We start from the raw sequence: 10,008 nt of genomic DNA on the forward strand, positions 1-10,008 counted from the left end.
GTGTGTTTCTTTACCGTTGTACATTTTGTAACTTACAATCCGACGGTCACGATATGTAGTGATCCGACGGTTCACTCTCACCTCGGTATTACCGACACTTGATCCGTGGCTTGACACCCGATTGGTCCATGAGTTCTATTTAAAGCGCATGGAGGGTCATTGTTCGGGTAATCCGTGCATGAGAGAAGCTTATGTAAATTTTCATTCTTTGATTAATAAATTGTCTGTACCCACGTTGGGACAGGCCGTGGACTGTTTCCCTCCTTGCACTCTGAGGGTTTTAACCACGTCAAAAATACTGGTGTATTGATTTGAGATCTGGTTGTGAGCGGTGTCCTCTTGGTATTCTTTCTGAGGAACTTACCCTGTAAATTCCTACACTTAGTTTCACCTTGAAATCTTTATATCTTGAATCATACAGTAGCACCCAATCTCCTTCCTGGAATTGTTTCTCTTTGAGGTATCTGTCATGCCATACTTTCCTTTGAAGTTGGACTACCTATGAGTGGAGAAGGGCCTGCAATCTCTGTTCATCTAATCCATTTAGCTGAAGTAACCTTTTCTTTTGTGCATGGCTAAGATCTAGGTCTAACTGAGCTGCCATCCTTAGTGTGTTATATTCAAATTCTATTTACAGCAAAGTCTTCTTTCCATAGACTAGCTCATAGGGTGTGAACCCTGAGGTGGTTTTCGAGGTGGTGTTATAGGCCCAGGTGGTCTCAACCAATCAATCTGCCCAATATTTTATGTTGCTGCTCACTACCTTGGTCAAAATGACTTCCAAATCTCTGTTAGTGACTTCCACCTATCCATTTGCTTGTGGATGATAAGGGGTGGAAGTTTTGTGCTTAATTTTGTGATGTGTGAGTAGGTCTTCAATCAGATTGGAGGTAAACTGTCTCTCTTGATCTGTGACTAATTCTCTTGGGTAGCCAAACTTGTAGAAGATATTCTCTCTCAAAAACTCAGCTACTTTTTCTTCTGTTGCTTCCTTGATCGCCTTTGTTTCTGCCCATTTTGTCAGATAATCAGTGCACACAATGATGTAAGATTTCTGCTTTGAAGGAGGGTTGATAGGACCCACAAAGTCCATGCCCCACTTCTCAAATGGCTCAAAAGTCACTTGAGGTTGTAGGGGCATCTCATCCCTCGGAGTAGGTTTCCCCATCCTTTGACATCAGTCACATTGGCTGATATATCTCCTTACATCTTGATGAAGAGTGGGCCAATAGTAACCTGCTTGCAGGATTTTGAAGGCAGTCCTCTTTGCTACAAAATGGCCCCCATAGGGCCCATCATGACAGGTTAGAAGAATGTCAAAAACTTCCTCCTCCCTGACACATCTCCTCAAAATTTGATCTGGGCCAAGTTTGAAGAGATTGCCCCCAATCCAGGTGAATGGGGCACTTTTCCTCACGATCTTGCTCTTCTCTTTTGAGGATAGGTGTGGCGAAAACTGTGCTGAAACCAAGTAATTTGTTATATCAGCAAACCACGGAGAGAGTACTGAGATAGCAAATAGGTGTTCATCTGGCATTTGATCATCCACAATTCCTTCTTCACCTGCACGCAGATCTATTCTAGACAAAAAGTTAGCAAAAACATTTTCCTTACCCGGCTTATCAATAATGGTTAAATCAAATTGTTGCAATAAAAGTAACCATCTAATAATACAAGCATTTACATCCGGTTTTTTCATTAAATACCTAATTGTAGCACGATCAGTGTGTACAAATGTTTGATAAACGGTGATGTAGTGTCTAAACTTATTTAGGGAATGGACTACAGCTAGGAGCTCCTTTTCGGTTACAGTGTAATTTAATTATGCCTTGGACAAGTTATTATTTACAAAATATATGGCATAAGACAGTTTCTCATCGACTTGCCCTAAGGCTGCTCCTATCACCTTGTTTGAGGCATCTGTATGAATGTGGAAAGCTAGGGCCCAGTTTGGACCTCTCAAAATTGGGGCAGTCACCATTTTACTTTTCATGGTATCCAGAGCCTCTTGACAGTTGTTAGTCCATATGAACTAAGCATATTTTCCCAAAAGACCAAACAATGGAGAGGCTAGCTTACTGAAATCCCTAACGAATCTTCTATAATACCCTGCTAAACCTAGGAAACTTCAAACACATCTTACATTTTGAGGAGGTGGGACCCTTTGGATGATGGAAATTTTGTTGGGATCCACCTATAATCCTTGCTGAGAAATTGTATAACCTAGCACGGTCCCTTCAGTCATCAGGAATTCTCATTTTTCAGGACTGATGGACAGGCTCATTTCAATGCACTTATCTAAAACTTTTCGCAGGTTAGTCAAATCTTCCTGGAAGTTAGAACCATAAGGGGTAAATTCATCCATGTAGATTTCCACTGAATCATGAACCAGTTCAACAAATATACTCAATACAGCTCTCTAGAAAGTGGCAGGAGCGTTGCACAATCCGAAAGGAAGGACTCGATATGCAAAGGTACCCCAAGGACAACTGGAAGTGGTCTTATCTTGTTCTTCCAGGCTAATTTGGATCTGGTTGTACCTGCTAAACCCATCTAGTAAGGAGAAAAACTTCTTCCCTGCGAGGCCATCTAACACTTGATCTATGAAAGGCAAGGGAAAATGGTATTTCTTGCTGGCATTGTTTAGTTCCTGATAATCAACACAGATTCTCCACTTCCCATTTTCCTTTGGAACTAGCACCAAAGGAGAGACCCATTCGCTGTTAGAGTTGGGGTAGATGAATCCTGCATCCAGCAACTTTTCCAGTTCTTCTTTGAAAATGTCCTTAAGGGCTAGATTCATCCTCCTTTGAGGCTGCCTGACTGGTTTGCAATCTTCCTTAATGTAAATGTGATGAGTACAGACTGAAGGGTGCATTCCCTTCATCTCCTTATAGCTCCAAGCAAAAGCATCCAAGTTGTTTTTCAATAAGCTACACAGTTATTTCCCCTGAGAGGTGGATAGGGATGAGTTGATCGTCAAGGTTCTTTCTAGGCCGAATTCCACATTCTTAACTCGGAGAGAGGTCAGGTCAACCACACATAGATCAACTAAATGATTGGCTTGGGTTTCTTCCACCAGCTCTTCTAATGGCAACACACTCGAGGATGGATTTTGAATCAAGTTTTCAATAAGATGATCCTCTGTTTGTGGCCCTCCCATGGTAGCTTCTACTACACACAGTGGTGCGAAATAGACTTCATCCTCATCTTCCTCCTCCAACCAGAGAGGTGAATCATGTTCTAAGAAAGGTTGCGCAGAAGGATATAGGACCAGCTGCTTGGACATATTCCCATTCTTGATTGTCATGTTCCCAACTTGACAACTAATGTAGGCATCTGCAGTAGCCAACCAAGGTCTTCCCAGGATGAGAGGATACCCAGTGAGCTATGCCTTTGGTTGGAGAACCACGAAATCAATAGGGTTCTCCCAAGAATCGATGGAGACCATTACATCCTCCATAATCCCCTCAGGGGTAACGGTGGAGCGGTTTTCTAACTGTAGTACTGTTGTGGTATTTATCAGGGAGCCCTGAAGGTTGAGCTTGAGCATAGTGTCCTTGGTCATCACATTAATGGCAGCCATTATATCAATCAGGGTATGGGCGATTATGGTGCCATTGATGTGGACATCGACTACAGGACTTCCAGGGTCTAGATATTTCGAACAGATCACCTGCCCCAACATCAGGTCGGATAGTTGTCCTATGACATTGATAGTTGGAGCATCTCTCCTGCACCTGCCTAGGTGCCTGAAGCACTTCTCCTTGATCATCTTATTGTATATAGGCACATCCTTTATGGCTTGGAGAAGTGGTATTTTTACACATAATTGTTTCAATTCTCCCAGAATTTTAGTTCCTTCTGGGGTAGGCTATGTTGTTTTAGTTAATCTTTCACGAAAGGGTGGAGTGGCTTTTGGTTCACTTTCCTATTTTTCTTCCTCGTCCTCCTTAGGGGGAGGTTGGTTATCTGGGATAACCTTCCTAGATCGTAAGTTAATCTCCTGAATCTACAAAACATAGGTCAAGCATGATGTTTCCCCACTATATACCTACTGGGCCTGTCTGTTATTGGGGTTTAGGTTCCGTTGAGTAGGTATTTGAGGTTGCCTTAGTGGAGCAGGAGGCAATGGTTGTGGTTGAGCAGGTGGTGGATGCAAAAGAGTGGGACGAGAGTTGTACTAGGGCCTCCACCCCTGATAAGGTGCATTCCACTGAGGCTATGGCTGAGCATAAGAGTGAAATGAATGAGCAGCTAGTTGAGCATGGTATTGAGATGGATATGACCAAGGAGGGGGTGTGGACTAGGAAGGATGAGTAGGGGGACCCCAAGAAGGCATGGAAGTGGCTTGATTGGGGTTGTAATAGGCCTCGGATGTCCCTTACATTCCCTTCTAGTAAGGTCTGGGCCCATGTGGCCTCCTTTGGTTCATGAAATAGAGTGGTTCTATGGCTCCTTCACCCCCCTCGGATGCAACTTTAAGTCCGGGAAAGGAAGGGCACTAATTCATAGAATGGTTTTCTTCATAGACTAAACACACTTCTATAGAGTTCAATGGACATTCATTCCTAAGGTGCCTTCTGCTGCACCTAGGACAAAATATGGCCAAAGCCCTCTCTGCTTCCTCTTGTTTTCTTTTGATATGCAAGGTATCCATTTGCATGGAAAGAGTCTGCCTCATCTCGCTCTTGAAATCTTCCAGCTGATTCTCAAATTCACTTATAAGAGATGAAGTGGATGAGGATGTACTGGCTAAAGGTTGACTTCCCCTACCTTTCTTTTTGGTTGCCCTAGAATGGTTTCTAAACACAATCTTTATGTCATCATAAGGTAGTTGGCAGATGTCTCCCTGTTATAAAAATATTTGGGCACTGCAACCCCAATCACATATTTCCATAAACCAAGGGCTTCTAAACCCCTAAAATTTTTGTTTCATACCCTAAAGGAAAAGGTTAGCTGATTACATCATTTCCCAGAAGTTCTCCCTAAAAAACTACTCAGAACTGGTCAAAACTGGACCATACAGACTGCTCCATGTTGAGGGTGCAATGCATCTCATCTGTCACATGCAAAAAGTGTGATGCATACTGAAAAGCCCTTCTGTAGGGTCCGATGAGCGAGAGTAGACAAATGGCAAAGGCAGTTTGCTAGGTGGAAACCCAAAGAATCTTCTAGAAACTACTCATTTGACACTTGCCTCTCTGAATTCGCCCAGGGATGAGTAAGAGATCATGAAATCTCCAAGTGGAACCAAGAACTATTAGTGAAATGACACTAATCAAAATCCAAGAAGCTGACTCACTCACCTACAAATATCTGTATATGGATCCCTCATCCTAGATATCCTGAGGCTGGAATTTTGTATTTTGTAAGAAAGTGCTATTGGTTTCTCTCTGAGACATTGTATTGTTGGCTGATCTAGCTTTTTCATGAGGTGAAGAGGGCTTTCATGCTGGGAGGATGGTACTGGATCAGATAGCTTGGTTGTAATCCTCTCTTCTACTACTTCTATCAATAAAGATATTTGAGTTTTCCTCCATATGCTTGTATATCTCTGAATCTTGTATTTGTATATGCATTTGTATGGTTAATATACATCTGATCCTATATTGTTTATGGTTATAGATCTCTATGCTTTGATGGTATTTTTTTGCTTTGACTCTAAAAATGTTCTTTAAAGTGGGACAAGTGTGAAAGGAGTGGCGAAAGCTCTATCAAAGGAGAGGGGAAACAAGCAAGGAGACTAGTGAAAGAGTGAGGTTGGTATTCTCTGCTTCTCTCTCATCTATCTCGCATAAAGGAAAACACAAGTGACTTTAAATTGTTTGTTTCTAAGATATCTACCTGTCTTAGTGGGACTAGTAGCTCTGAATGGACACTAGTTTTCCCGATAAGAAAATGGTGACTCTGCTGAGGAGAAAATAGTTTGTTTGTTTGTTTCTATTTGTTTGCTTTATAAACTATAGATAGAGCCTGAAGTTCAACCAGCTAGCCTTCGAACTGCATTTTCTATGCAAGTGAAAAGTAGATCAACGCTTCTTCAGTCAATCTCCGGGTTTGTTTATGAACTGAACAACTGACTTGCAAACATTCTAAGAGCCCTCGTGGTAGCTCAAATAACCTCATTAGATCAACCCTTGTACTTTGTGTTTATTTTCTACCATTAGCTCAACCTAAATCCCTAAACTTAGGTGCAAACTGTGAGTGAAAACCCAACTCAGTCTCATCCTTGGACCATCGCACTATCTCTCATTGGCAACTTGGATGCATAGCACCTCCCATGTGTTGCAGGTGAGATGCATCCCTGTTTCCCTGTGTTACAGGTGCGATGATTGAATGAGACTATTTCTGCCTCCACATTTTAGTTTTTCCTTCATTGTTTTCAACTCTCTTCAGTAGTTTTTCTGTCTATGATCAGTATATCACTGTTGAAAGTCTCTTCATTTGCATTATTCAGCCTCTATTGATAAGTAATTTTGAATGTTTTTTATGTATTTTTCATCAGTTACAGTTCTCCTTTGCAAACTGTAGCTTAATTGAACTGTCGTCTTTTGATTTGAAAGTGTCACAAGTGTCGTTTTCAGTCAAAGAAAAGAGTGTCATAAAGTCTTCCTCTTTTAGATAGTCGATTACACTTTTTCCATTGTATTTGATTTGAATCATCAATTTTTTGAAGTGTCGAAAGCAATTTTCAAGTTGAAATTGAAAGTGTCGTCTAAATCTTCCTTTTGTTTTTTGAAAAGAAATTGTTGAAGAAAAGTAATTCAGATCTGTAATTAGTTTTCCTTTTGTCATTCACACATTAAGGAAACTGAAAAAACAAATACATGCATGTGCATTTTCATTTAGACTGCATGTGGAAATTGATTTCGGACAGTGCATTATAGTGTGTTCTCTCTACTCTATGTTGAAAGAATTTTACTTCTCTTTCCTTAGTAGCTAGGATTTTCATTGCAAAAAGAAAGTAAGTGACTGTTTATCATGTTAGATTGCATATTTAGGAATTGTATATCTACATCACGCGGTGAACCTTAAAGGTAAAATTCTTAAGAAATATCAATTGTAAAATAAACCTCAATGAACATAAAAACGCTTTGGAACCTAATGCACAACATTTAGAAGTCTAGGCTAGAGACATATTCCAGCATCGTAAAGCCTGGTAACTATCATTTTCATAGTAGGTTGAGTGATTCCTCATCTTTGATACGACAAGTTCCAGTATGGACTTGTGCTCCCACATACCGTTGAGTATATATTGGGAGACCACAATAGGCTATATCCTTTATCCTTAGGAAGTTTTGTCTGTCGCCCTATTGATCTCAATGCATTGAACACAACATTCGGGAAGATTAACTGCCATACGTAAAAAGCATTCTGTAGTTTTGCAATTGGTTTGGTAATCCCTTTGTCTAGATTTCTAGAGTAGTCACTTTTGTTCCTTTTTAGACTCCTTAAAAGAAAAGGTCCATCTAAACACTTGTCACTTCAGTCTCATTAAAAATTGAAGGCGACTAGAGTAATATTTAGCTTTTTCTCGACTCTTAAAAATTGAAAAAGCAAGTTGTGTCAAAGCTTCATAAAATTTATCTTAATCGAAATAACATTATTGTTCCCTCATTGATCTTAGGTTGAGAAAATGGAGTCCACCAATCAAGGATTTCCCCTTGGGGGGAATCCTAGTCCTTTCTCTTCTTGGGGAGATGTTGATTCTCCACACATGGCTACATTGTCCCTTCCAGGACTCACAATTGGCCTGCTAGTATGGCTTTTCTCAACCTCTGTCGTTCAAAACGTCGTAACTCCTCAGCAATCAAATCAGCAACCAAATGATACTGGAGTTGTTCCCCCACCTTCTACTTTTTTTGTTTCTGCCTCTCCTTCTTCCTCTTCACTTGGTGAAACTAGTAACACTAAAACCAAATAACTAAGAAGAAGAAGAAAGGGAAGGAGAAGAAGAAGAAGAAGCCAAAGGCGAAAGGGGGTAACCATGCATCGTCTGCTGAAAATCCATACACTGCACCATCCAAACCTAAATCTCCATGTGTCATTTGCAAGGGAGACCACTATCATCGAGATTTTCCTTGTATACCGCGGATCCTAAGAGACTGGTCTCCCTGTCTGCACAATTCAGTGTCTTCAACCTCTGACGATCATGTTGAGAGTACACCATCAATTAGTGAAAATGAAGTCAATGGAAAGAAAGGAAGATCTAAATTTCCTTATAGGCTGTGTGAAGGCAATCATGCCCTCCACCATTGTCCCTTCTTAGATGAAGCTAAAAGAGTCTTGGATAATCGTCCTGCTTCCCTGCAGTGACTTCCTCCTGGATACAAGAAACTCTTGCTGAGTCCATCGCTAGTTGAAAATCTGACTGACACACCTTTTTTGTTGGTTGAAGCACCTATCATTGAAGATAAACCCTCTGATTCCATGCCGGACCAAAGTCAACAGGTCAAGATGACAGTTGATCCAGTCTTGTCTTCAGAAGGTCCATCATTAGATGATACAGTCTCCAAAGAGAATGAGAACGACATTGTTCAAATTCTCTTTGTTAACATAGAGTTAGATGAACAAGGGGGTAATCTACCCGTTCCTTTATCGTAGGGAGGAAGTTCATTAGAGATTCATCCGACCATTTATTTGGTCCCTCCTCCAAGCAATCTAGTCATTTCCTTCGATTGGAATCTACTAGGGAGGCCCCGCCTACCATCTAATGTACCTTTCTAGATCATAGTACAAGTTTATAGATTGGTGATGGCTGGCACTATCATAGATGAAGGGGCTTCCATGAGTATCCTTTCCTAAACTGCCTGGAAAGTGCTTGGTTCACCATCGCTGCTGCCTGAGATTCGAAATCTGTCAGGCTTCAACAAAGGAACCAGTCGACTGTTAGGGATCCTTCCAAATTTTCCTATAACTTTGAGAAGGAAAAACATTTATTTGAATGTGATGGTAGTCCAAGGACCATTAGATTACAATCTACTCCTTGGGCATGACTACATTTATAGCATGTGAGCTATTGTTTCCTCACTGTTTCGAGTGATGTGATTCCTGTATGAAGGCCGAGTGGTCTAGTTCGTAGACCAGCTTTCATTCCCCGGTTCAAACACGGCTACTAGTCAAATGCCATCCCTAACTGGTCTTTTTGCAAAAAGAATGTCTCATAAACCTCCAATCAATCCACCTGATGAGCGCTAGTGATTTGGTGAATGTGACTTAACCCAGGGGGCATGCGCCCTGGTCTGCTTTGACAGGAAAACCCCAGATATAAGGTAGGTTTCCACGTAGGATATATGACTAGTCTGACACACTCATCCATTTAGGAAAATGGGATTAGACTGGAACAAGATTCCATCGTCAAAGGTTATGTGAGTGGAAGCTCGTACTATTCACCTTGGTATATTTCGATGGACAGAGCCAAGGAAGTGTTTTGTCTGCAAATGCAGATGAAACAACCTTGCTTTAGTACAAGAACTTCCATATGGTAACCTGGAAACTCTACTTTTCTTTATACCTGGGAGCATGAAACATTTTTTCTTGCAAGTAAAAATCGATCGTTTATTTTTTTAGTTTGTAGGCTCTCAACCCTTTAACCTCGTAGGTCAGTCATTTCTAGCTTGCATAAAAAAGGCTCCGGAGCAAAGTTGCGCATGGGGCAAGCTCCCTAAAAAATGAACCTACTAATGAGGGACATCCTTATTATATGACTGGCATGAGTAGGTTTACACGAAGTTCAAGCTCGTTTGAAACCAATCCTAGCAATGAGCATATGTTCCCCCAGAGTTTAAGCTCATTAAAAAATGAACCCACCTTTCGGTAAATAACCTTTGTGATCGTATTACTATCAACTTTTGAGCCTTGGTCGTGTTCTTATCATCACCTCCACTTTTTGGCCAATCATATACCTCCACTTGATTGTTTACTCTTTTGAGGAATAGCTGTGATGCGTGATTCTATTAGCCACCTTCTTTACATTGCTGTGATTGAAAAGTTCCAAATCTTACT

This window comes from Pinus tabuliformis, chromosome 3_2 (genome assembly GCF_031772625.1).
Source record: "Pinus tabuliformis cultivar Carrire ecotype Pingquan chromosome 3_2, CPIR1, whole genome shotgun sequence".
Lineage (NCBI taxonomy): Eukaryota > Viridiplantae > Streptophyta > Pinopsida > Pinales > Pinaceae > Pinus > Pinus tabuliformis.